Genomic DNA, 25,914 nt, shown 5'->3' with positions numbered 1-25,914 from the left:
GCCAATAACCACACACACAGTTTGAATAAAGGGGTTTCTGGGGGGCTACCATGAAGGTCAATGGATTTTTATTCCCTGTTGACTATCATTGCACATCGTAAATTGGTCAATCATCGTCATGTGATACAGTCCACAGTGACGGTGTGAAAGTATTGGAGGCAGTGAGACACTTTAAAATCTGGCAATACAAACACCCATACACACACTACGTCAGTAGCAAGAGGTCTGTTTTTTCACAGGGAAAATACCCAGTGTCTCGTCTCTCATGGTGTCGGTCGCATACGAATGGGACATTTTTGGCCATGCTTTTCTCGCCTGTGAAAAAAAGCTGGTTTTAATTTGGGCCTGGAATGGGAGGGCGACGCGTTGTGCTCCCCACCTTCCAATGCTGAAGGCAACTCTGGAGTGAATGGGCTCTGGAAAATAGAGGTCAAAAACCAGATGGAAGCCCTGACTGTGAAACTGTCCACTTTAAGCGGCATGGGGTAGAAGTGGATTTATAAAGGTGGAGAAAAAATGATTGCATCTAAAGTCTAACATTATACATATGCCAGACATCTTTACATTCTGTGGGTTGCCTGGGATACTCCATAAAACAGGCCAATATTGGGGGAGTGAGACTAGGCCAGGAAGAATCGCTAACAAACTAAGCGTGAGGATTTCTCCAGCTATTAAAACCATAATCAAGCACATGACAATAAATTGTCCCTATTTAGACGTATCTGAATGTCTTCATAGTTCATATAGACCTATGCCTAGTCTCTCTAGCAATGATTGTGTACACAGTATCTTGATCAGTGGGCTAACACAGTGATTATAGCAGGAGTCTAGCCCTGCGCTGGAGCTGAGTGTGATTAATTAGCCAGAGCTCTGTAACTGCCTGAAGTCTGCAGAGAACATAATGGAGGGTTAGACAGAAATGGGGATGGGGTTCAGTAAATTGTGCATAATTCAGATATGATTTATGCACAGATCAGAGGTCTGCTCTTTGTCAAGAGGATGTAGCTAGCTGGAATTATCTTCTCCTTTTATAATGGAATGATGGGTCATTTGTTTTGTCTCCCATACCCCTGCTTGACAGCTGCCACTGCAGTTGAACTTTTAAGTAGGCATAGCCTAAATGTTAAAAATCAAGAGATGTTTTTTTTTAATGTACTTTCATTAAGTAGGCTAACCTACATCGTTTCCGTAAAGTCCATGCTTAGTGTGTTGTGGGTAGTAGTGATACTTATTTCCTAGAATTGAAGTTGTTTCAGTACTGGAGTCTGTAACGTAAACCAGAACTTGCCTCAAGTGTTCTGAGTGCGGTGAAAGAGAGAAGCAAAACATTCTCAAGCGCTTTTAAATTTACAATGCTTGTTTTTCTAACATCCCTTTATGTTTAAGAGCGTCTTTCCCCTGCCTTGCTTCTGTTGTCCTGCATCCGTCTTTCTCCTCTGAAAGCATTTCCAATCTCATAGGCAGTGAGGGATCAGATTGCTCAGGGAGTCTCTAAGGCTCTCTGGCGAGGTGGTGGAGATGGAGGGAGGGGGTAGCACACGGATCAAGTTTCACATCCCAATGGGTTCCTCTGTCTGCTTTGCCTCCCTGAGTCAACCCCCATTCCTACCCCCCCCCCCCCCCCCCCAAGCCTGGAGACAGGGTGGCTGAGTTGTGGAAGAAAACTTACTAGCCCTTTCCCAACAATGGAGAGTTAAAAAAGTAGGAACATTTTAGCTTAACATTTTTTTTTAAATAGTAACAGCGGCACAAGGTAATTGAGGTAATATGTACATGCAGGTAGGGGTGAAAGTGACTAGGCAATCAGGATAGAGCAGTGGTCACCAACCTTTTCTGATAACTGAGTCAAAATGCAAGCTGAGATCTACCGCTCAGATCCAACTCAAACTTAGAACAGCAGATAAAGACTATAAATCTAACCTGTCACCGTTAGACTGTACACAGAGAACTGTTTAAGACAGAGCTGTGGAGGTTTAGGGGTGCTCTGCTACCACAGGCTGTATAAACCGGCACCAATTCCCTCTGGCTTTTGGAAATACTGCATAATGCTGGGCATTTCATACTCTTGACATTTTATCCATTTTCATTCTGTACACTTTTACTTGCAACATAAAGATAGTATAACAATTATTTGTTTTTCCAGAATACAGTGTGCGGGTGGCCATTTTATTGAGTCTTCAAATGTCTTCAATGCCCTTGTTGAAGAGGGATTTTCTTTGAACACCTAGGTGTGCAAATGTTTTTCATTCATTTTGATTCGAACAGCCTTTCGTTGACCTGCCTATTTCAGACTGAAACCACCTGCTTGCTGTATGTTTGACACGACACCCCTGTTCTACACGGTTGCTGGATGACTGGCCTTGATGATGTTTACCATGCAGGCTGCAGTTGTCCTTTTTAATGGTGTTGATCTTTCTTTTAAATACACAGAGCCATCTGAGTGAATATTTTAGAAGAGCTAATGTGAATAGGGCAAGGGACAGATTGTTTTGTTGGTAATTTAAAGGTTTTTGTCTTAAGGGAGAAAGTGGAAAAGGTCAGAGTTTGTTTACTTAGTTTTATTTGAGGAAATCCCTTCCTGTTTGTGAACCAAGAAAATGTGATTATTTGGGGCCTTATGATTTATAAAAACGTGTTGTGTGATGGAGGCCGATCAGCTTCTGAAATAATATGTGGAAGGCAGCTAAAAGAATGGCATTCCTGGAGGATTCAAATACTGGAGGATTCAGTAAACCGAGGATGGGTAAGAAGCAGGTTTTTTGTGTCTTGTTTTGTCTTTGTAAAAACAGTTGATATACCTCCAGTAATATGCCTAAGGCCTGTGATATGATGCAATGTTGCAGGACTCTATGCTGACCTTTCTTTACAAGGACTACATGTGCGCCCAAGTTGAGAAATGTAGGAGCACAACAAAATATTTGATATAATAAAACTAGAATCCTACATTTTTGATAGGATCACTAGTACTCCTAAATCAAAATTCCAGGTCGCACAGCAAACTGTAGAGCCCCGTGTCAAGATTTGAACATTATTTTCACATTACTCGTTGGTTAAATACAGGAAGAAATAAAACTGAACATTGAAATTATGATATTCTGTAGTCCATATAATTAAAAAACAGATTAGTTCCCAAAGCTGTTCAGTAGCTATGTCGTTCATTTATCAGCTGAATATCAGCTGTCGGGTGGCAAGAACATGAAACTCCTCACACAGCTTATTGCTGCATGGAAAGAAATGTGTTCTAATAAGCCCAGCAGCCTGGTCTCATAGGCTAGTAGTAACATAGTAAACGTAAATCCTGGACACTGAAATTAGTATATGTTACGTTTGGTATGGTTACATAAGACAGAACGTTACTTAACCTCTATGGGCGCAAGCGTCCCACCTTCTCAACAGCCAGTGTAATCCTGTGGCGCGTTATTCAAATACCTCAAAAATGCAAAAACGTCCATTTTTCAAACATATGACTATTTTACACCATTTTAAAGACAAGACTGTCGTTAATCTAACCACACTGTCCGATTTCAAAAAGGCTTTACAACGAAAGCAAAACATTAGATTGTCAGCAGAGTACCCAGCCAGAAATAATCAGACACACATTTTTCAAGCTAGCATATGTCACATAAACCCAAACCACAGCTAAATGTAGCACTAACCTTTGATGATCTTCATCAGATGACAACCCTAGGACATTATGTTATACAATACATGCATGTTTTGTTCAATCAAGTTCATATTTATATCAAAAACCAGCTTTTTTACATTAGCATGTGACTAGCATGTGACTAGCATTCCCACCGAACACTGCCGGTGAATTTACTAAATTACTCACGATAAACGTTCACAAAAAGCATAACAATTATTTTAAGAATTATAGATACAGAACTCCTCTATGCACTCAACCTCAACCTAAAACTTCTTACCTGGGAATATTGAAGACTCGTGTTAAAAGGAACCACCAGCTTTCATATGTTCTCATGTTCTGAGCAAGGAACTTAAATGTTTGCTTTTTTGCATGGCACATATTGCACTTTTACTTTCTTCTCCAACTTTTTTTTGCATTATTTAAATCAAATTGAACATGTTACATTATTTATTTGAGGCCAAATTGATTTGATTGATGTATTATATTAAGTTAAAATAAGTGTTCATTCAGTATTGTTGTAACTGTCATTATTACAAATAAATATATACATTTTTAAAAAATGGCCCATTTTAATCGGCTTTTTTGGTCCTCCAATAATCGGTATCGGTGTTGAAAAATCATAATCGGTCGACCTCTAATATGCATATTGGCTATAGCCTCATCTCCAAACAGATGCTGACATGAGGGAGGCGGCAGAAAATGTAGCCAAACTTGAATGATACTTTTTTAATTACATAAATATAGTCTTAAGTGCCAGTCATGTTTGACAAATATAATGATTGATAATTAACATCTCTTGATTCGGTCGACATACTCGAGGCACGGTTTATTCAGATCAAATGGTCACAACACCAGAGAGTGAAGGACGGTGCCTGTTGCGCACCACACATCACCCACCTTGAATCTGAGCGGAGGCGTTCAGCATTTTCAAATCAAATGTGTCACATGCGCCGACAACAGGTGTAGACTTTACCGTGAAATGTTTACGTACTAGCCCTTTCCCAGCAATGCAGAGTTAAAGTAGGAACATTTTAGCTAAAAAAAAATATATACAAAATTGTAGCAGCGGCACGAGGTAATATGTACATGTAGGTAGGGGTGAAAGTGACTAGGCAATCAGGATAGGGCAGTGAGTCAAAATGCAAGCTGAGATCTACCGCTCAGATTTAAAAACTTGACTTGAAAAACATAAGCCTATGCAACATTAACCAATTATAAACAGTTATGTGGCGATGAGGTTTGTGCGATACATTATCACTGCATATTGGCTATGCTCCTCACAACTGTGTTGGTGTGTTTGGACCATGATAGTTCCTTTAGTAATGTGGACAACGAGGAACTTGAAGCTTTCGACCTGCTCCACTACAGCACCGTCGATGTGAAAGGGAGCGTGCTCGCCCCTCCATTTCCTGTTTTCCACGCTCAGCTCCTTTTGTCTTGCTGAAGTTGAGGGAGAGGTTGTTGTACTGGCACCACACTCCCAGGTCTCTGACCACCTCCCTGTAGGCTGTCTCATCGTCTGTTATCAGGCCTACCACTGTTGTCGCCAACAAACTTAATGATGGTGTTGGAGTAATGCGCGGCCACAGAGTCGTGGGTGAACAGGGAGTACAGGAGGGGACTAAGCACGCAGCGCGATGAGGGGCACCCGTGTTGAGGGTCAACATTGCAGATGTGTTGTTGCCTACCCTCACCACCTGGGGGCAGTCCATCAGGAAGTCCAGGATCCAGTTGCAGAGGGAGGTGTTTAATCCCATGGTCTTTAGTTTAGTGATGAGGTTGGAGGGCACTTTGGTGTTGAACGCTGAGCTGTGGTCAATGACCAGCATTCTCACGTAAGTGTTCTTTTTGTCCAGGTGGTGAAGGGCAGTGTTGAGTGCAGTAGAGATTGTGTCATCTGTGGAGCTGTTGGGGGCGGTATGCGAATTGGAATGGGTCCAGGGTGTCTGGGATGATGGTGTTGTGAGCCATCACCAGCCTTTCAAAGCATTTCATGGCTACGGTGCTATGTGGTGGTAGTCATTTAGACAGGTTACCTTGGTGTTCTTGGGCACATGGACTATGCCCAATGTCAGTGAAGACACTTGCCAGCTGGTCAGCGCATGCTCTGAGTACGCATCCTGCTGCCTTGTGAGTAAGACCTTTTAAACAGGTTGACACATCGGCTACGGTGAGCGTGATCACACAGTCGTCCTGGAACAGCTGGTTCTCTCATGCATAGTTCAGTGTTGCATGCCTCGACGCGAGCATAGAAGGCATTTGGCTCATCTGGTAGGCTTGCATCACTGGGTAGCTCTCTGCTGGATTTCCCTTTTGTAATCATTGTTAGTTTGCAAGCCCTGCCACATCCGACGAGGTCTGAGCCGGTGTACTAGGATTCGATCTTAGTCCCGTATTGAAACTTTGCCTGTTTGGTGATTCGTCAAAGGGTGTAGGGGAATTTCATAAATGTCTGATTAGTGTCCTGCTCCTTGAAAGCGGCAGCTCTAGCCTTTAGTTCAGTGCGCATGTTTCATGTAATCCATGGCTTCTGGTTGGAATATGTACATAGGGTCACTGTGGGGACAACATCATCAATGCACATATTAATAAAGCTGGTGACTGATGTAAACTCTTCAATGGGATGAGTCCAGGAACATATTCCAGTCTGTGCTAGCGAAACAGTCCTGTAGCGTAGCATCCGCTTCATCACACCACTTCCATATTGAGCGTGTGAGTCACTGGTACTTTCTGTTCTGAGTTTTTGCTTGTAAGCAGAAATCAGGAGGATATAGTTATGGTCAGATTTGCCAAATGGAGCGTAAGGGAGAGCTTTGTATGCGTGTCTGTGTGGAGTAACTGATCTACACTTTATGTTTTTGCCTCTAGTTGCACAGGTGACGTGTTGGTAGAAATGAGGTAAGACGGATTTCAGTTTTCCTGCATTAAAATCACTGGCCACTAGGAGCACGGCCTCTGGGTGAGAATTTTCTTGTTTGCTTATGGTCCTTTACAGCTCGTTGAGTGCGGTCTTAGTGCCAGCATCAGTTTGTGATAGTAAATAGACAGCTATGAAAAATATAGATAAACTGAAGACCATACTATTTACCAGGAGTTTATCATGAGGTATTCTATCTCAACCTTGAGACTTCTTTAATATTAGAGATTGTGCACCAGCTGTTGCTAAGAGACACATCCCGCCCCCGAGCTTCCCCGACACTACCGTCCTGCTGATGTATAGAGAAACCAGCTAGATTTATATTTCCCATGTCCTTGTTTAGCTACGACTCTGTGAAACAGGATGTTACAGTTCTTCAGATCACTTTTATATGATAAACTGGACGGGCTCCGTTCAAGACTATTTTCCAGTGATTGCACATTCGCTGTTAAAATGGAGGGTAGAGGCGTTTATCCACTCACCGACATGGTCTCGTCAGGTGTCCCGCATGCCGGCCTCTTTAACGCTGCCACTTCCTCCGGGTGTTGTGGATTTGGGCCTGGTGCACGATGAGTATTATGTCCTTCACCTCCGATTCATTGAAGTAGAAATCCTCATACAAATCGAGGTTAGTGATCGCAGTTTTGATGTCCAGAAGCTCTTTTCGGTCATAGGAAACTGTCTGAAACATTATGTACAAAATAAGTTAAGATCAGTGCAAAAAAATCATAATTAAGACGGCTGCTGTTCTCTCCAGCGCCATTCCAACTACGTTTTGAAACTATTTAACCATAAACATGTGTTTAAAATCTTTAATGAAGCAGATTTTACCTTCAAAGTAGACTAGCCAAAATACGACCATAGAAATGTTGAGGGAATCATTTTATAAATACTTAATATGTAAATGACCTTTATTTTATTGTTAAGCATCCAAAGGTGTAATCCTAGTCATATTAGTAACCCTCCTTTCTAAGGGATATTTTTCTCTGCTTGGTCACATGAAACCACTCGCTCGTGCGGTGCACTTTGAGAACGCATTTAGGAACATTCCTGTGTAGCCCACAGCCATGTGCGCATTGTTGAGCTTATATGAAGAAATACAACTTTATCAACATTTTAAGCTGAACGGTCTGATGTTGCATCAGTGTCATTTGCTTTTTAAAATGTTTTAATGTGCAGTGGTTGTATGAATTTTGGATCTGTCGTCCTAGAATTGCCCCAGAGTCTGTTTTGAAACATATACATATTTTTAGCCTCCCAGGGATGACGGGAAGCCCTTAATTTCGAGCCCTGAAGGGAATTATTTTCTGAAGATGAGTATTTGGTTCTAATTGTAATGTTGCAATATTTTATAGGCTGCCAAGGGTGGCCAACCATGCTCCAAGAACAGTGTTGTATTTTGAGACGGGCTTGAATATGCAAAGAAGCTAACAGGCAGTTTAGCCTAGATTTTGGTTTGATTCTCTATGGTTAAAAAAATATGACATTTATTTTGTAAAGTGGTTCCTTGCATCACACAACGGTGGGAAAAATAGCATTACATATAAATAAAAAAAATGGGGGGGTGATTTGAGCTATATATACTACTTGTCTGAAAGATAATTGGCTGAAGAAGTTAGTCAAGCCCTGATTTTTTTTATACTGCCTCAAGCTCACATTGCAAAGTGGTGGTGACTCGCTGATGGCCTTCCCACCGTTGACGAAGCACTGGAATGGCAAATGAGAGGTGCGCTTTAATTCTGAGTTTGAGATACTTTTTAAATTTTTTTTATCCTTTTTAATCCTGGCAATTGCATTTAGAATTTCTTTGTTGTGCAATGACTGAGCTTACAAAAGCACGTTTTACTCCTGTACCAGCTTTTTGAGGATCTGCTCTCACAGATGATGGGCTATTCCTCTCCTCAAACTAGGCTCTGTGTGCATGTGATAAATAACATGCATAACGACTAATGAAAATACACACACGGCAATTTAATTTCATGAATTAAGCAAATTAACCTATAGAGTGATAGGCATGACTAGACGATTTTAATAGTTATCCTTTAACATCTCTAGTTATTTTTATTTAACCTTTATTTAACTAGGCAAGTCAGTTAAGAATAAATTCTCATTTTCAATGACGACCTACCGGGGAACGTTGGGTTAACTTCCTCTGGGCAAGGTGGGACGTTTGCATCCCACCTAGTCAACAGCCAGTGGAATCGCGTGGCGCGAAATACAAATACCTCAAAAAATGACTATTTTACACCATTTTAAAGACAAGACTATCGTTAATCTAACCACATTGTCCGATTTCAAAAAGGCTTTACAGCGAAAGCAAAACATTAGATTATGTCAGCAGTACCCTGCTAAAAATAATCACACAGCCATTTTCAAAGCAAGCATATATGTCACAAAAACCAAAACCACAGCTAAATGCAGCACTAACCTTTTGATGATCTTCATCGGATGACACTCCTAGGACATTACGTTATACAATACATGCATGTTTTGGTCAATCAAGTTCATATTTATATAAAAAAAACAGCTTTTTACATTAGCATGTTATATTCAGAACTAGCATACCCACCGCAAACTTCCGGTGAATTTACTAAATTACTCACGATTAACGTTCACAAAATACATAATTATTGTAAGAATTATAGATACAGAACTCCTTTATGCATTCGCGGTGTCAGATTTTAAAATAGCTTTTCGGCGAAAGCACATTTTGCAATATTCTGAGTACATAGCCCGGCCATCACGGCTAGCTAGTTTGACACCCACCAAGTTTGGCCCTCACCAAACTCATATTTACTATAAGAAAAATTGGATTACCTTTGGTGTTCTTCGTCAGAATGCACTCCCAGGACTTCTACTTCAACAACAAATGTTGTTTTGGTTCCAAATAATCCATAGTTGTATTCAAATAGCTCCGTTTTGTTCGTGCGTTCAGGTCAGTTGCCGAAGGGTGACGGGCGAGCGCATTTCTTGACAAAAAATTTCAAAATATTCCATTACCATACTTTGAAGCATGTCAAACGCTGTTTAAAATCCATTTTTATGCTATTTTTCTCGTAAAATAGCGATAATATTCCAACCGGGCGACGTTGTATTCATTCAAAGGCTGAAATATATATTTTTTAGAATTCTCATGAATGTGCATCTCCAGTGTCACTGTTCCCAGCCTGACCACTCACAAAATCTGCTGTTTTTCGCCCAGAGACAGGAGAGACGTCATTCCACTTTCTGGCGCCTTCTTAGAGCCAATGGAAGCCTTAGAAAATGTCACCTTACAGCAGAGATGCTGTATTTTCGATAGAGATGCCACAGAGGGAGAACAAATTGTCAGACAGGGCACTTCCTGTATGGAATCTTCTCAGGTTTTGGCCTGCCATATGAGTTCTGTTATACTCACAGACACCATTCAAACAGTTTTAGAAACTTTTGTGTTTTCTATCCAAATCTACTAATTATATGCATATTCTCGTTTCTCGGCAAGAGTAGTTACCAGTTTAAATCGGGTATGTTTTTTTTATCCGGCTGTGCAAATACTGCCCCCTAGCCCCAACAGGTTAACTGCCTTGTTCAGGGGCAGAACAACAGATTGTCAGCTCGGGAATTCGATCCAGCAACCTTTCGGTTACTGGCCCAACGCTCTAACCACTAGGCTACCTGCCGCCCCAAAATTGTTGACAAGTAGTTCTGATTATTGTTTCTTTGCTGTACTACCTCTTTGAGAGGTTAAATGCACACAAGTCTTTTGATTGCTATGTCAGGAACCACTGCAGTACAAATCTAGTAGGCCCTTGTTTATGACATTTATGCTGGCAAGTGTTTAAAATGGATTAACACATGAAAACATTGCTGAGTTCACTATAGGCCTGCCTTTTCACAGCTTCATTTTCAAATTGCAGCCGTCTGTCATTGTTTCTCAGTTTGACCTGTGAGTGTATACTCTGTCCACTGTGTGCCATCCCCAAATATTTTCCATGCTCTTTATCAAGGTCTGTTTGGCCTAATGTTAATACAACTTGATCACTGATTTTAAGACCAGCTGGTGGCCTAGTCCAAATGTCAACTGGTATGCTCACAACTGTGAGAATAATTGAATGCCAATAAGATAAGTGCAATTGTATTCTTTTTGCATAAATCCTGTTTTCTTCCCCTGAGCAATAATGGATGGTACATGCAGTGGGAAGACTCATCAACCCACAAGACCCATCTCCACTCCAACCAGAATGTCTGTCTTAAAATTAAAATGACACATGAAATTGGATAAAAACAGAGAAAGGAGCAGGGCCTAACATTAACTCTTTGGTCCACCAGCCGTGTGGCAGGTCAAAAAAATAAAATAAAAAATCTACCAGCCACAATACATTTTTTCACTAAATTTACACCAACGAAACACAAGCAAAAAAACGATGAGCATGCTTTCTAATGTTTCTAAAATAATAAATGTATTACTACTAAGAATTAATGTGGTATATTGTTTTGATTTAGGGTGGGACGTAGCCCAGAGAGGTTAACCAAAATATCAAAGTTGAGACACAAATGTTCACCTGCCTCTAACCTAGCGTCCCACCTACTCAACAGCCAGTGTAATCCTGTGGCGCGATATTCAAATACCTTAGAAATGCTATTACTTCAATTTCTCAAACATATGACTATTTTACAGCTATTTAAACACAAGACTCTCGTTAATCTAACCACACTGTCCGATTTCAAAAAGGCTTTACAACGAAACAAAACATTAGATTATGTCAGCAGAGTACCCAGCCAGAAATAATCAGACACCCATTTTTCAAGCTAGCATATAATGTCACATAAACCCAAACCACAGCTAAATGCAGCACTAACCTTTGATGATCTTCATCAGATGACACACCTAGGACATTATGAACAAAACATGCATGTATTGTATAACAATCAAGTTCATATTTATATCAAAAAACAGCTTTTTACATTAGCATGTGACGTTCAGAACTAGCATTCCCCCTCAAACTTCCGGTGAATTTACTAAATTACTCACGATAAACATTCACAAAAAACATAATTATTTTAGGAATTATAGATACAGAACTCCTATATGCACTCGATATGTCCGATTTTAAAATAGCTTTTCGGTGAAAGCACATTTTGCAATATTCTGAGTAGATAGCCCGGCATCACAGGGCTAGCTATTTAGACACCCAGCAAGTTTAGCACTCATCAAAGTCAGATTTACTATAAGAAAAATGTTATTACCTTTGCTGTTCTTCGTCAGAATGCACTCCCAGGACTTCTACTTCAATAACAAATGTTGGTTTGGTTCAAAATAATCCATAGTTATATCCAAATATCGGCGTTTTGTTCGTGCGTTCAAGACACTAGCCGAAAGGGTAAATAAGGGTGACGAGCATGGCGCAATTCGTGACAAAGAAATGTCTAACTATTCCATTACCGTACTTCGAAGCATGTCAACCGCTGTTTAAAATCTATTTTTATGCCATTTTTCTCGTAAAAAAGCGATAATATTCCGACCAGGAGTGGTGGTTTTCGTTCAAAGAGAGAAAGTAAACATTGAGTCGACTTGGGCACGCGCGCCCCGTCCCATTGTCCTCAGATCGGCCACTTACAAAATGCGCTACTGTTTTTCAGCCATGGGCTGCAAAGCCACGATTCAGCTTTCTGGCGCCTTCTGAGAGCCTATGGGAGCGTTAGAAAATGTCACGTCATGCCATAGATCCCCTGTTTTTGTTAGAGATGATCAATAAGGCCATGAAATGGTCAGAGAGAGCGCTTCCTGTTTGGAATCTTCTCAGGTTTTGGCCTGCCAAATGAGTTCTGTTATACTCACAAACACCATTCAAACAGTTTTAGAAACTTTAGGGTGTTTTCTATCCAAATCAAACAATTATATGCATATTCTAGTTACTGGGCAGGAGTAGTAACCAGATTAAATCGGGTACGTTTTTTTTATCCGGCCGTGCAAATACTGCCCCCTATCCCCAACAGGTTATTAAGGTTACTGTGTAAAGTGACTCCAGTCACTTTTTTTGCCTTTGAGATTGAGTCTGACTAGTAAGTAGCCTGTTGTCTTCTCTTCCCTAGCAGTTAAAACTTAAATATTGAAATATAACTTAGGTTGTGAACAAAACAATGTAAATAGCCAAGAAACACAAGGACAAACACCAAGACTTTATTTCAAGTAAATTAGACCAACTGTTATGCCTGTGAGCAGTGCTTCTAAAAATAAATCTTTCACTCAGCTCTTCAGGGTTCCCTCAATAGTGGCCGGCGGTCCCCAAGTTTTCTTAGCAAAAAAGAAGAGGGGAAACTCACTTCATCCACCATCAATGTGTAGCACCCACCTCAGTGATGCACGGCAACCATTTTTGTGCCACAACTCTCACCACACATAAACTATCAGTTGGAGAGATGAGGAGTGATATATTCCAATTAGGAATGAGGGGGATGATTTGGTGGCCATGATGGAATGTGGCCAGGTTGGGAATTTAGCCATGACACCGGGTTGAACACCCCTACTCTTACAATAAGCGGCATAGGATTTTGAATGACCACAGTCGGGACACCAGTTTTAACGTCCCAGTCGAAAGACTGCACCCTACGCAGGACAACGTTCCCAAATGCAATCAAGGTTTGACATTAGTCAAATAATATACAGTGGGGGGAAAAAGTATTTCATCCCCTGCTGATTTTGTACGTTTGCCCACAGGGATTTTGTCCCACTCCTCTTTGCAGATCTTCTCCAAGTCATTAAGGTTTTGAGGCTGACGTTTGGTAACTCAAACCTTCAGCACCCTCCACAGATTTTCTATGGGATTAAGGTCTGAAGACTGGCTAGGCCACTCCAGGACCTTAATGTGCTTCTTCTTGAAACACTCCTTTGTTGCCTTGGCCGTGTGTTTTGGGTCATTGTTATGCTGGAATACCCATCCACGACCCATTTTCAATGCCCTGGCTGAGGGAAGGAGGTTCTCACCCAAGATTTGACAGCACATGGCCCCGTCAAATGATGCGGTGAAGTTGTCCTGTCCCCTTAGCAGAAAAACACCTCCAAAGCATAATGTTTCCACCTCCCATGTTTGACGGTGGAGATGGTGTTCTTGGGGTCATGGGCAGCATTCCTCCTCCTCCAAACACGGCGAGTTGAGTTGATGCCAAAGAGCTCCATTTTGGTCTCATCTGACCACAACACTTTCACCAGTTGTCCTCTGAGTCATTCAGATGTTCATTGGCAAACTTTAGATGGGCATGTATATGTATTCTTGAACAGGGGGACCTTGCGGGCGCTGCAGGATTTCAGTCCTTCACGGCGTAGTGTGTTACCAATTGTTTCCTTGGTGACTATGGTCCCAGCTGCCTTGAGATCATTGACAAGATCCTCCCGTGTAGTTCTGGGCTGATTCCTCACCGTTCTCATGATCAATGCAGCTCCACGAGTTGAGATCTTGCATGGAGCCCCAGGCCGAGGGATATTGACAGTTCTTTTGTGTTTCTTCCATTTGTGAATAATCACACCAAATGTTGTCACCTTCTCACCAAGCTGCTTGGCGATGGTCTTGTAGCCCATTCCAGCCTTGTGTAGACCTACACATCTTGTCCCTGACATCCTTGGAGAGCTCTTTGGTCTTGGCCATGGTGGAGAGTTTGGAATCGGATTGATTGATTGCTTCTGTGGACACTATCTCTTTAGGCTTAGTGAATATATGCTTGTTGAAAACACTGAGCTAGATGTAGGTTAGGACTTTGGTTAAAGTAGCTAGTTAACAGGAGGCTGATTTTTCCTGTAAGAAAACAGTTGGACTTGATTTTGAGGTGAGTTGCTGAGAGAGGGGGAAAAGCTGGCATATGCCTATACACATCCCCACACAGAGAGGACCCTGTGAACGGACCGGAGCCACTCTCCCTCCCCCTGTATGGTCTTTAATTTCAATTAGCTATGGCTGATCGTTCACTTTGATGGCATTAGTCGCTCCTCTGAGCTTCGACACATTTGCCTCTGCTCTCGTGCCACTCTGTTGGTTTTGCAAAAGCCAACGGAATTAACTTCAGCGATGGAATCTCCAAATGCTTCACTTCGACTTCCTTTTTCGAGCCTCTGTTGCACACACACACCCACACACACACACACACTCACACATCAGCCCAATAATGTTTCTTTTCGTTTTTTGTTTGTTGACTTTAGTTTTTTTTCTGCCGCGGGATTCCTCGCACTTTGGGGCAGCAGTGTTCCCTTAACTGGTTGACAGTTATTTTCCATTATGTAAGGAAGGACAAAGACGGTTACACAACTATCCTGTCAGACAGTGAAGTTTAACACCTGACACCTAGTGCTGTGAGGAATTTGCATATGACGTGACAAGGCGCTTGAAGCTTTTCCCCCTTCACAACAGATGTGAGGCTAACTCTCCAACTTTAATGATAGCACTTAAACTTGGAGTAGAACTACAAGATGTCTAGCTAGTACTTTCGCTCTCTATTTTAATGCTTCCTGCATTTCTCTCTGCATTGTTGCTTTTACTCAAAATAACTTTCCCCGGAGCCATGCCCCTGCACTGTGACAAACCTCCCAACCTCAGAATATATTCCTGCATTCTCTCAGGACTTTATAAATAGCCAGCGCGGTTAGTTGCTAATTATCGGCTGCACCCTTAAGTGACCCTGGCTTGGTGAGGAGACATTTGAGTCTAGAGGCAGTATTGTAAACAGATGAGCACAGCTGATCTCCCTCTGCTGCCTTTCACTCTCCTGAATGTGCTCACTCTGTCCATGGATTTTTCTTCAATTTGTATTCCATTTGCTCATACTAACCGCTCTAGCACTTTCAAATGGTAGTTTTCTTGTAATTTGGCCTGAAAGTAGTTAGTGCATGGAATGCCTACTGCAGTTGTGTTATTTCCTTTTACGAGGGTGTTTTAGACTTTGCTCTGGTGCCCTCAAATGCCTTTAAGCTAACAGAATAGTTTCCTGCTCGCAGGAATTGAAGATTTCTATTTGATATAGTGCATTTATTTCCCCTGCAAGAGTTTGTCGCGTGCTGTCTGTTTTGAATGTAAACTCACTTTGACATCCCTGGCTAAATAAAGACCCTTTGAGTCTCAAGGAGCTCTTCCTGGTGGAAGAAAAGCCCCTATGTTGGTGCTGAGAGCTGTTCCTGGCTGCTGGGCCATATCCAGACCATGCTGCTCCACTTATCTCCCAGCCACAGCAGGGGGCTTCTCTGGCCTGCAGTGGCCCACTCACTGGAGGCTTTATGGGGACACCCTTGTCCTCCCCCCACCCCTTGGAATAACACCTCCCCGGTCTAAAATCAGATGTTTGTGTGTGTCCCAATGTGCTGTTGGGATGGATGTCTTTGCTGATATTTCTGTCAGCTAGATGAGGATTCCCTGGTATCATTCCAGCTATTGACTGACACTTTGCCCCTCAGTATGTTTTCAGGTTCATGTAGGCTAGGCCTAAATCTGTTTTTGAAAGGCTAATCTTAAATACATTTTATGTAATCCCTTTCCCCCAAAACAATGGCTGCCAAGCAAAAACCTGATAAATGTATTCATAAGAATGCTGTAAGTACAGAAATTGTGTAACAACTGGAGTTTGGGCTTATTACAGTATTATAGACACTGTGTCCTAGGATTTCCTATGATCTTCTATGTAGAAGAACCTCTTACCTTCTAACGACTCTTGTGTGGCTTGTTAGCGTCTTAGAGCGAAACTGGTTACGTGTTCGTCTCCGCTTTTCATAGATAGGGTCGTCATAGTTTAACTCCAACCGTTCAGACTTTAGATGTTTTATTTTTTTGTGTGAGAAGAACTGTCTTCGCTATCCGCCCTTGTCTCAGAAATGCCACTCTAACTCCTGTTAATCATAGACTAATGGAACAAATGGACAAATCCACTGCAACAACCCTGTAGCTCAAACATACTGTTTAAAAGGGGTTAGAAGTCCAAAACGTGCCAGCGTTACTGTGGTTCTCGAGGTTACTGACTTGACTAATCACACAAGTGAGTCAATGTATGAGTCACCCACATTTTTATTTTTCAGACACTATAGTCCTCTACCTTTGTGCTGTAGGCCTATCTCTTATATTCCTGTTGGAATTTGCCTCGGTCTCTCTCTCTCTCTCTCTGGCAACGTCCTTCTGGAGGTGATGCTGAAATGGCAGTAATTCCACGTGCGCACCGATCCGGCACCGCTAATGACTTCTAAAGTTGTGAGAACTAAGTTGTGGGCTGCAGTGATGTGTAATGCCTTTCCCTCAGTGGAGGTCGTAGTGTACTGCGGCTGGGTCCCTGGGCTCCTGGCCCGGTGACAGGATGTCTGCAGCACTGTGCAATGATACCTCTGCACCGCTCGGGTTGCCCAGCAACCCCCCCTCCCAGCCTCCTTAACCCATAGGGTTTTTGCGCACAATCTCAGGGCAGAAACAAAAAATAAATGTTTAGCTAAATCAGTTTTTATTTTCAACCAGACATCCCAAGACTCGTGATATATAATAAATAGCCTTCCCGACCTGACATGTTTTGTGGTTCCAATCTGCCATTGACATTGACACATTTTGAAGTGCAGTAAGTCCCATTTTCTTGGTGTGTGACTAATTTGAATTTCTTACCCTCTCCTGCTCAGGTCTCCATGGTGCCATGCTGGATTTTTATCTCCAGCGTCTATGTTCTTTATCCCTATGGATCTGTATGACCCCCAGCACCAACACTGGTCTCTACAAGCATCCTCAACATGCCCCTGCACCATGGATCCCCCAATGAGGTAAGACTGCTCTCTATGGCTGTTACAGTGAATCAGAGGGATGACTCCTGCTCTGGATTATGCTTGTGATGATGCATGTTCAGCCCCATACAGTGTGTAATTTGTGCAAGATGTGTTGTGGTCACATGCTTGGTTGGTGAATGGATCTCTATTTGGATTCCATCTCAGCCTTTTTATCTTACCTAACAAACAAATGTTAATTTCTCTCTGGAGGGCACCGGTGATTACCACAACCTGACTATACCCCTCTGAGGAGATTAACCCCTGACCTCTCCCAGCAGAGCTGGCCAATCAGGTGGTTTCCTGGATCATAATTGCAGGCACAGATTGGGTCATTGGAGCTGTCTGCTGATGTCATTAATAACTGGTGGAATAAGAGAAGGAAAGGACATGATTGCACATGCTCCTGGAGGTTTAGGCTAGACATCTAAGTTTGCCATGGGTGGAGTGACACCTGCCATAAGAAATCTAGAATGAAATTTTTGAAGTATTTCTTTTGTATTTCTTTTTTTTTTGGTCTTAAAAAAAAGGTTTGTTGACATTGACACCTAGTCTTAGTTCAATGTATAAAATATTAGATAATAAACTGATTGGTTGCACATATGTTCTCTATTTTGTTTTTGTTTGAGAGAGAGAAAAGACTGTCTGTCTGAGCTTACGCACTCCACCGGCAGACTTTCAGAGTCAGGGAGTCTACTCGAGCAAATTACTACCATATGTTCACAGAGAATGTTGAACCCAATGTATTTCACCTCCTCGTTTTTAAACAACACTAAGGCGAGCTGGTGAGTTTCCCAATTTATGCCTCTAGTTTTGTGTCCGACATTTGTGCCTCTAGTTTTGTCTGACATTTGCCCCTGAATCGTCACTCATGGACTCTAAAAGCAGGTGTCTCCAACTGTTGGACATAAGACTGTAAAAACACCAGCAATCACCGGCTCCAAGTGATTTTAATTTTGGAAATCTGTTTTATGTTTTTGTCAAATATTATATCTGTTTGAGCTTCTTGCGGTCAATTTGCAGTCTACAAAGAAATGATCTTGTAGCTGAATCTAGTTGATGATCCCTGCTCTAAAGTATGGTGTGATCTAAAGGAAGCGGCGGGATCTTCTCTCCTTGTTGATAGGTGAAGAAACCGAGGTAATGTTTGAGGGGGACAACGCTAGTCGAGTCGGGGGCGAGATGTTCCTTCATGAGACAGCTATTTCACCAGCTGTATAAATGTGAAGCATCCGCTTGGTGTTTCCATTCGCTACCAAATATGGTAGTGAGAGGTAGCCCAGTGGCCGACAGTGGGAGAAGATGGAACATAATGGATTTTGGCCGACACTGCACATTTTCTCATCGATGAAACATTTGATCTCAATACAGTTTTCTGTTCCCAAAACTACAATCTGTTACGAACAGAGTGGACTAAGTTTTGTACACTTTACCCTTTGCCAAAGTAAAAAAAATGATTTGTTTAGGAGTGCGATGGCATACTGAGGTATCGCACACGTGCACTTAAGAGTTGGCGTTCACTAACAGAAATATGCAAATGAATGATAGAACATGCCAATAGGATCTCTCTAGCTCGTGCTCATCTCTGCCCACCACCTTGCTTGTTCTGTGCACTGACACATTTTGTTTCCCCATTTTAAACGACTGGCTGTGGTATATCTTGGTTTGGTTCTAAAAATCTTTGGTCCTGTTGACGGGGATGGAGTGCTTGTTTTTTTTGGAAGCTCTCAAAAAATATCTGAATTAACTGTGTGACTTCTGGCTTGTTGACAGAAGAAGCTAACAGTTATCCCGATAGATTAGATTAGCCCACCTTCGCTCTGCGCAGTAGTGGATGTGTGTGGACCATGTTAATTCCTTAGTGATGTGAACACCAAGGAACTTGAAGTTCTCGGCTCGCTCCACTACAGCCCCATCGATTTGGATGGGGTTGTGCTCAACCCTCCGATCCTGTAGTCCACAATCAGCTCCTTTGTCTTGCTGACATTGAGGGAGAGGTTGTTGTCCTGGCACCACACACTGCCAGGTCTCTGACGACCTACCTATAGGCTGCCTCATCGTCGGTGATCAGTCCTATCAACATCGTGTAGTCAGCAAACTTGATGATGGGGTTTGAGTCGTGCGTGGCCACGCAGTTCTGGGTGAACATGGAGTACAGGAGGCGACTAAGCACACACCCCTGAAGGGCTCCCGTGTTGACAGATGTGTTGTTGCCAACCCTCAATGCCTGGGGGTGGCCCGTCAGGAAGTCCAGGATCCAGTTGCAGCTGGAGGTGTTCAGTCCCAGGGTCCTGAGCTTGGAGGTTATTATGGTGTTGACTGCTGAGCTGTAGTCAATGAACATCATTCTGACATAGTGTTCCTTTTGTCCCGGTGGGTGAGAGCAGTGCTGAGTGCAATAGAGATTGCGTCATCTCTGGATCTGTTGAGGTGGTATGCTAGTTAGGGCTGGGTGATATGGCCAAAATATCTCTTTTTAATTTTTTTTATGAACGGTATGACTGTATTTGATGTTATTTTATGTTTTTGAATAATACACGTTCTAAATGTAGTAGTGCGTGACCCTAGGGTGACGATCCCATACATTCTAAGTGATTTCAATGGGTCTTTCTCAATTCTGATTTGTTTTATACTGTTCAATTCAACTTCAACCAAACATACTTTTCAGCATTTTAATCAATTTCTACATTTCCTTAACCTATTTGAATTAATTTGCACACTGTCACATAGGGCTGCACAGTATGGGCAAACAATCTAGGCCTTATTTTTAACCAAATGTTGTGATTTGACTTGCAATTTAGAGCAAACACTTGGGTGAACTGTTGGAATCATGGAACGAGAGTGATTATTCTAATTCTATAGTTAGAATATAATTGTGGGAGTTTTGAATACAGGGTTTGACATGACAATGAATAAAAATGCCAGGGAAGAGTTATTGATGGGGTCGAGAACAAAGGGTTGATAAGTGTTTCATAGAGGACCCTGTAAACTTTGGTTACATGTTTTCTCTTAGCTACTTCACGTAGCTAACATATTCATGTTTTGCATATTCCTCTTTGATTTAGAAGATACTGTTGCACAAACAACATGCTGATTTATGTCTACACCATCACTGGTATTATCAGGCTGTTTAGCTAATTACGTTTGCTCTGACTCAGCTAGCTAGCAAATAAATGAAATAACTAGCGACTAGCATTTCCGGCTAACAAGTATTTAGGCCCATCTTGCTAAGAAAAGACAAAGTAGCTGTTTGCAGATGTAAGAAATAGAGGTCGACCGATTATGATTTTTCGATGCCGATTATTGGAGGACCAGAAAAGCCGATACCGATTTTAAACTGCATTTTTTTTTTTTTTTTTATAGTAATGATAATTACAACAATACTGAATGAACACTTATTTTTAACTTAATGAAACATGTTCAATTTGGTTTAAATAATGCAAAACAAAGTGTTGGAGAAGAAAGTAAAAGTGCAATATGTGCCATGTAAAAAAAGCTAAGGTTTAAGTTCCTTGCTCAGAACATGGGAACATATGAAAGCTGGTGGTTCCTTTTAACATGAGTCTTCAATATTCCCAGGTAAGTTTTAGGTTGTAGTTATTATAGGAATTATAGGACTATTTCTCTCTATACGATTTGTATTTCATATACCTTTGACTATTGGATGTTCTTATAGGCACTTTAGTATTGTCAGTGTAACAGTATAGCTTCCGTCCCTCTCCTCGCTCCTACCTGGGCTTGAACCAGGAACACATCGACAACAGCCACCCTCGAAGCAGCGTTACCCATGCAGAGGGGTGGAAACAACTACTCCAAGTCTCAGAGCGAGTGACGTTTGAAACGCTATTAGCGCGCACCCCGCTAACTAGCTAGCCATTTCACATCGGTTACACCAGCCTAATCTTGGGAGTTGACAGGCTTGAAGGGGTGGGTATCATTTGTGGAACGTTCCAACAGGAATCCGTTCCAAAAAACGTAAAGTTAAAGGTTGCCAACCAACAACGCATACAAAGTAGCAACGCATACAAACCTAGCTAACTAGCTGCCGAATAGGCATCAACTCACCACGAAGCTTATTCTTAATGTTTGTCTATAGGCAACCAGAGTGAGGACAGACATTTTTTGGAATAAACGTGATGAGTGAAAAACGCAATGAAATAGACCACTCACTACCCGGTATCTTATTCTGCCGCTATACAACTTTGTATGCGTTGTTTTTTTGGCAACCTTGTTATTTACAAAGTTTTTGAAATAGATTCCTATTGGAACGTTCCACAAATTATACCCACCCGGTTTGAAGTCATAAACAGCTTGAAACACAGCAAAGAGCTGCTGGCAAAACGCACGAAAGTGCTGTCTGAATGAATGCTTACGAGTTATGTCATAATTACGTAAAATTCTGGCAAATTAGTTCGCAACGAGCCAGGCGGCCCAAACTGTTGCATATACCCTGACTCTGCGTGCAATGAACGCTAGAGATGTGACACAATTTCATGTTAGCAGGCAATATTAACTAAATATGCAGGTTTAAAAATCTGTACTTGTTTATTGATTTTAAAGAAAGGCATTGATGTTTATGGTTAGGTACATTGGTGCAACGACAGTGCTTTTTTCGCAGATGTGCTTGTTAAATCAACACCAGTTTGGCGAAATAGGCTGTGATTCAATGATAAATTAACAGGCACTACATCGATTATATGCAACGCAGGACACGTTAGATAAACTAGTAATATCATCAACCATGTGTAGTTAACTAGTGATTATGTTAAGATTGATAGTTTTTTATAAGATAAGTTTAATGCTAGCTAGCAACTTACCTTGGCTCCTTGCTGCACTCGCGTAACAGGTAGTCAGCCTGCCATGCAGGCTCCTCGTGCGTTGGATTGGATTAGTAACCGGAAGGTTGCAGAAACGAATCCCCGAATCCCCCCTGAACAAGGCAGTTAACCCCCGTTCCTAGGCCGTCATTGAAAATAAGAATGTGTTCTTAATCTGACTTGCCTAGTTAAATAAAGGTGTAGTAAAAAAGGCCAATCGGCAGCCAAAAATACCGATTACCGATTGTTATGAAAACTTGAAATCGGTCCTAATTAATCGGCCATTCCGATTAATCGGTCGACCTCTAGTAAGAAACAAACTAATAGTGTAATTATCGAACACTAGTGGGTTTATATTAAGAAGCAAAGTGAAAATGGCATCGTTGTCATCAACATTGTTGCATGGGCTGCATTGACCATGGACGAACAACAAATGCGCTCCTTGAATGATGTGGCAGGGTTAGGTCTGTGAGGAAAGCGGTATGGAGAGAGATTACTCAAGTAGCAAAGTAAACTATAACAATGTAAGTTACACACAGCATATCACTTTTAACAAACCAAACATTCAAATACCATTATAGAATGTAAAGTAAAAACTCAAACCGGTCTGTTCATCAATACCGGTATATTGTAAAATATGGTTTACCACACAGCCCTATGGTATGTGAATTGGTGTGGGTTCAGGTTGTCTGGGATGATGGTGTTGTGAGCCATGAATAGGCCTTTCAAAGCATTTCATTGCTATAGATGTGAGTGCTCTGGGCGATAGCCATTTAGGCAGGTTACCTTGGCATTCTTGGGCACGGGGACTATGGTGGTCTACTTGAAACAAGTTGGTATTACAGACCGGGTCAGGGATGGGTTGAAAATGTCAGTGAAGACCCTTGCCAGCTGGTCAGCGCATGCTCTGAGTACGTGTCCTGGTATTCCATTTCTGGTTGGGGTATGTACGTACAGTCACTGTGGGGATGATATCATCAATGCACTTAAAGTGCTTTCAGAAAGTATTCATACCCCTTGCCATTTTTGTTATTACAGCCTGAATGTTGTTTTTAGAAACGTTTACAAATTCGTAACAAATAAAAAGCTGAAATGTTTTCAGTCAATAAGTATTCAAACCCTTTTTATTGCAAGCCTAAATAAGTTCAGGAGTAAAAATGTGCTTAGCTCTGTGTGCAATAATAGTGAGTCCATGCAATTTATGTGACTCCTGAACTTTAGGCTTGCCATAAAGGGGTTGAATACGTAATGACTCAAGACATTAAAACTTTTCATTTTTAATAAAAAAAATATATATATACACAGTACCAGTCAAAAGTTTGGACACCTACTCATTCAATGGTTTTTCTTTATTTTTACATGGAATCATGTAGTAACCAAAAAAGTGTTAAACAAATCAAAATATATTTGAGATTCTTCAAAGTCGTCGCCCTTTGCATTGACAACTTTGCACACTCTTGGAATTCTCTCAACCAGCTTCATGAGGTAGTCACCTGGAATGCATTTCAATTAACAGGTGTGCCTTAAGTTAATTTGCGGAATTTCTTTCCTTATTGTGTTTGAGCCAATCAATTGTTTTCTGCAAGGTAGGGGTGGTATACAGAAGATAGCCCTATTTGGTAAAAGACCATGTCCGTATTATGGCAAGAACAGCTTAAATAAGCAAAGAGAAACAACAGTCCATCATTACTTTAAGGCATGAAGGTCAGTCAATCTGGAAAATGTCAAGAACTTTGAAAGTTTCTTCAAGTGCAGTTGCAAAAACCATCAAGCCCTATGATGAAACTGGTTATCATGAGGTCCGCCACAGGAAAGGAAGACCCAGATTTACCTGCGGTGCAGAGGATCATTTCATTAGAGTTAACCTGTTAGGGCTAGGGGGCAGTATTGACACGGCTGGATAAAAAACGTACCCGATTTTAATCTGGTTACTACTCCTGCCCACTAACTAGAATATGTATATAATTATTGGCTTTGGATAGAAAACACCCTAAAGTTTCTAAAACTGTTTGAATGGTGTCTGTGTATAACAGAACTCAAATGGCAGGCCAAAACCTGAGAAGATTCCATGCAGGAAGTGGCCTGTCTGACAATTTCTTCCCCTTCTTGATTATCTCTATCCATTACAGAGGATCTCTGCTGTTACGTGACACTTCCTACGGCTCCCATGGGCTCTCAGAAGGCAGCAAAAAGCTGAATCGTGGCTTTCCAGGCTCTGACTGAAAAAAAAAAAAGTAGCGCGTTTGGGTAGTGGCTGGTTACAGTACTGTGAGACTCAGGCGCGTGCCCGCGTCGACCGAATGCTTTGTTTTCTTTCCTCTGTTTACCTAAACGCAGATTCCCGGTCGGAATATTATCGCTTTTTTCCGAGAAAAATGGCATAAAAATGGATTTTAAACAGCGGTTGACATGCTTCGAAGTACGGTAATGGAATATTTAGAAATTTGTCAGGAATTGCGCCATGCTCGTGACCCTTATTTACACTTGGGATAGTGTCTTGAACGCACGAACAAAACGCCGCTATTTGGATATAACGATGGATTATTTTGGACCAAACCAACATTTGTTATTGAAGTAGCAGTCCTGGAAGTGCATTCTGACGAAGAACATCAAAGGTAATCAAACTTTTGTAATAGTAAATCGGAGTTTGGTCAGGGCTAAACTTGGTGGGTGTCTAAATAGCCCAGCCATCACGGCTAGCCATCTACTCAGAATATTGCAAAATGTGCTTTCACCGAAAAGCTATTTTAAAATCGGACACCTCGATTGCACAAAGGAGTTCTGTATCTATAATTCCTAAAATAACTTATGTTTTTTGTGAACGTTTAACGTGAGTAATTTAGTAAATTCACCGGAGGTTTGCGGGGGGTATGCTAGTTCTGAACGTCACATGCTAATGTAAAAAGCTGGTTTTTGATATAAATATGAACTTGATTGAACAAAACATGCATGTATTGTATAACATAATGTCCTAGGTGTGTCATCTGATGAAGATCATCAAAGGTTAGTGCTGCATTTAGCTGTCTTCTGTGTTTTTGTGACATTATATGCTAGCTTGAAAAATGGGTGTCTGATTATTTCTGGCTTGGTACTCTGCTGACATAATCTAATGTTTTGCTTTCGTTGTAAAGCCTTTTTGAAATCGGACAGTGTGGTTAGATTAACGAGAGTCTTATCTTTAAAATGGTGTAAAATAGTCATATGTTTGAGAAATTGAAGTAATAGCATTTCTAAGGTATTTGAAAATCGCGCCACGGGATTACACTGGCTGTTGCGTAGGTGGGACGATTTCAACTGCACCTCAGATTGCAGCTCAAATAAATGCTTCAGAGTTCAAGTAACAGACACATCTCAGCATCAACTGTTCAAAGGAGACTGCATGAATCAATCCCCCATGGTCAAATTGCTGCAAAGAAATCACTACTAAAGGACACCAATAAGAAGAGACCTGCTTGGACGTGCAATGGACATTAGACTGGTGGAAATCTGTCCTTTTGGTCAGAGTTCAAATTTGAGATTTTGTTCCAACCGCTGTGTATTTTGAAATGCAGAGTAGGTGAACACATGATCTCTGCATGTGTAGTTCCCACCGTGAAGCATGGAGGTGGTGTGTGGGTGTGCCTTTCTGGTGACACTGTCAGTGATTTTATTTATAATTCAAGGCTACTACAACATTGTTTTTATTTATTTGTTTTATTTCTATTTAACCTTTAACTAGGCAAGTCAGTTAAGAACAAATTCTTATTTACAATTATGGCCTGGATACAGTGGGTCAACTGCCTTG

The 25,914-nt window shown here is 41.5% G+C and overlaps 1 protein-coding gene across 2 annotated transcripts in view; it reads left to right on the top strand.

The window, feature by feature from the left end:
* Positions 1–25,914, top strand: part of LOC106606127 (bone morphogenetic protein receptor type-1A) — a 72,880-nt gene that overhangs the window by 1,258 nt on the left and 45,708 nt on the right. For both annotated transcript variants that reach the window (XM_014202262.3, XM_014202254.3), the window contains exon 2: positions 17,176–17,313. The gene's annotated coding sequence lies outside the window, so the exon portion shown is untranslated. The remainder of the gene's footprint in view (positions 1–17,175; positions 17,314–25,914) is intronic.

This window comes from Salmo salar, chromosome 01 (genome assembly GCF_965601325.2).
Source record: "Salmo salar chromosome 01, fSalSal1, whole genome shotgun sequence".
NCBI lineage: Eukaryota > Metazoa > Chordata > Actinopteri > Salmoniformes > Salmonidae > Salmo > Salmo salar.
This window is presented reverse-complemented; position numbering and strand designations above follow the sequence as displayed.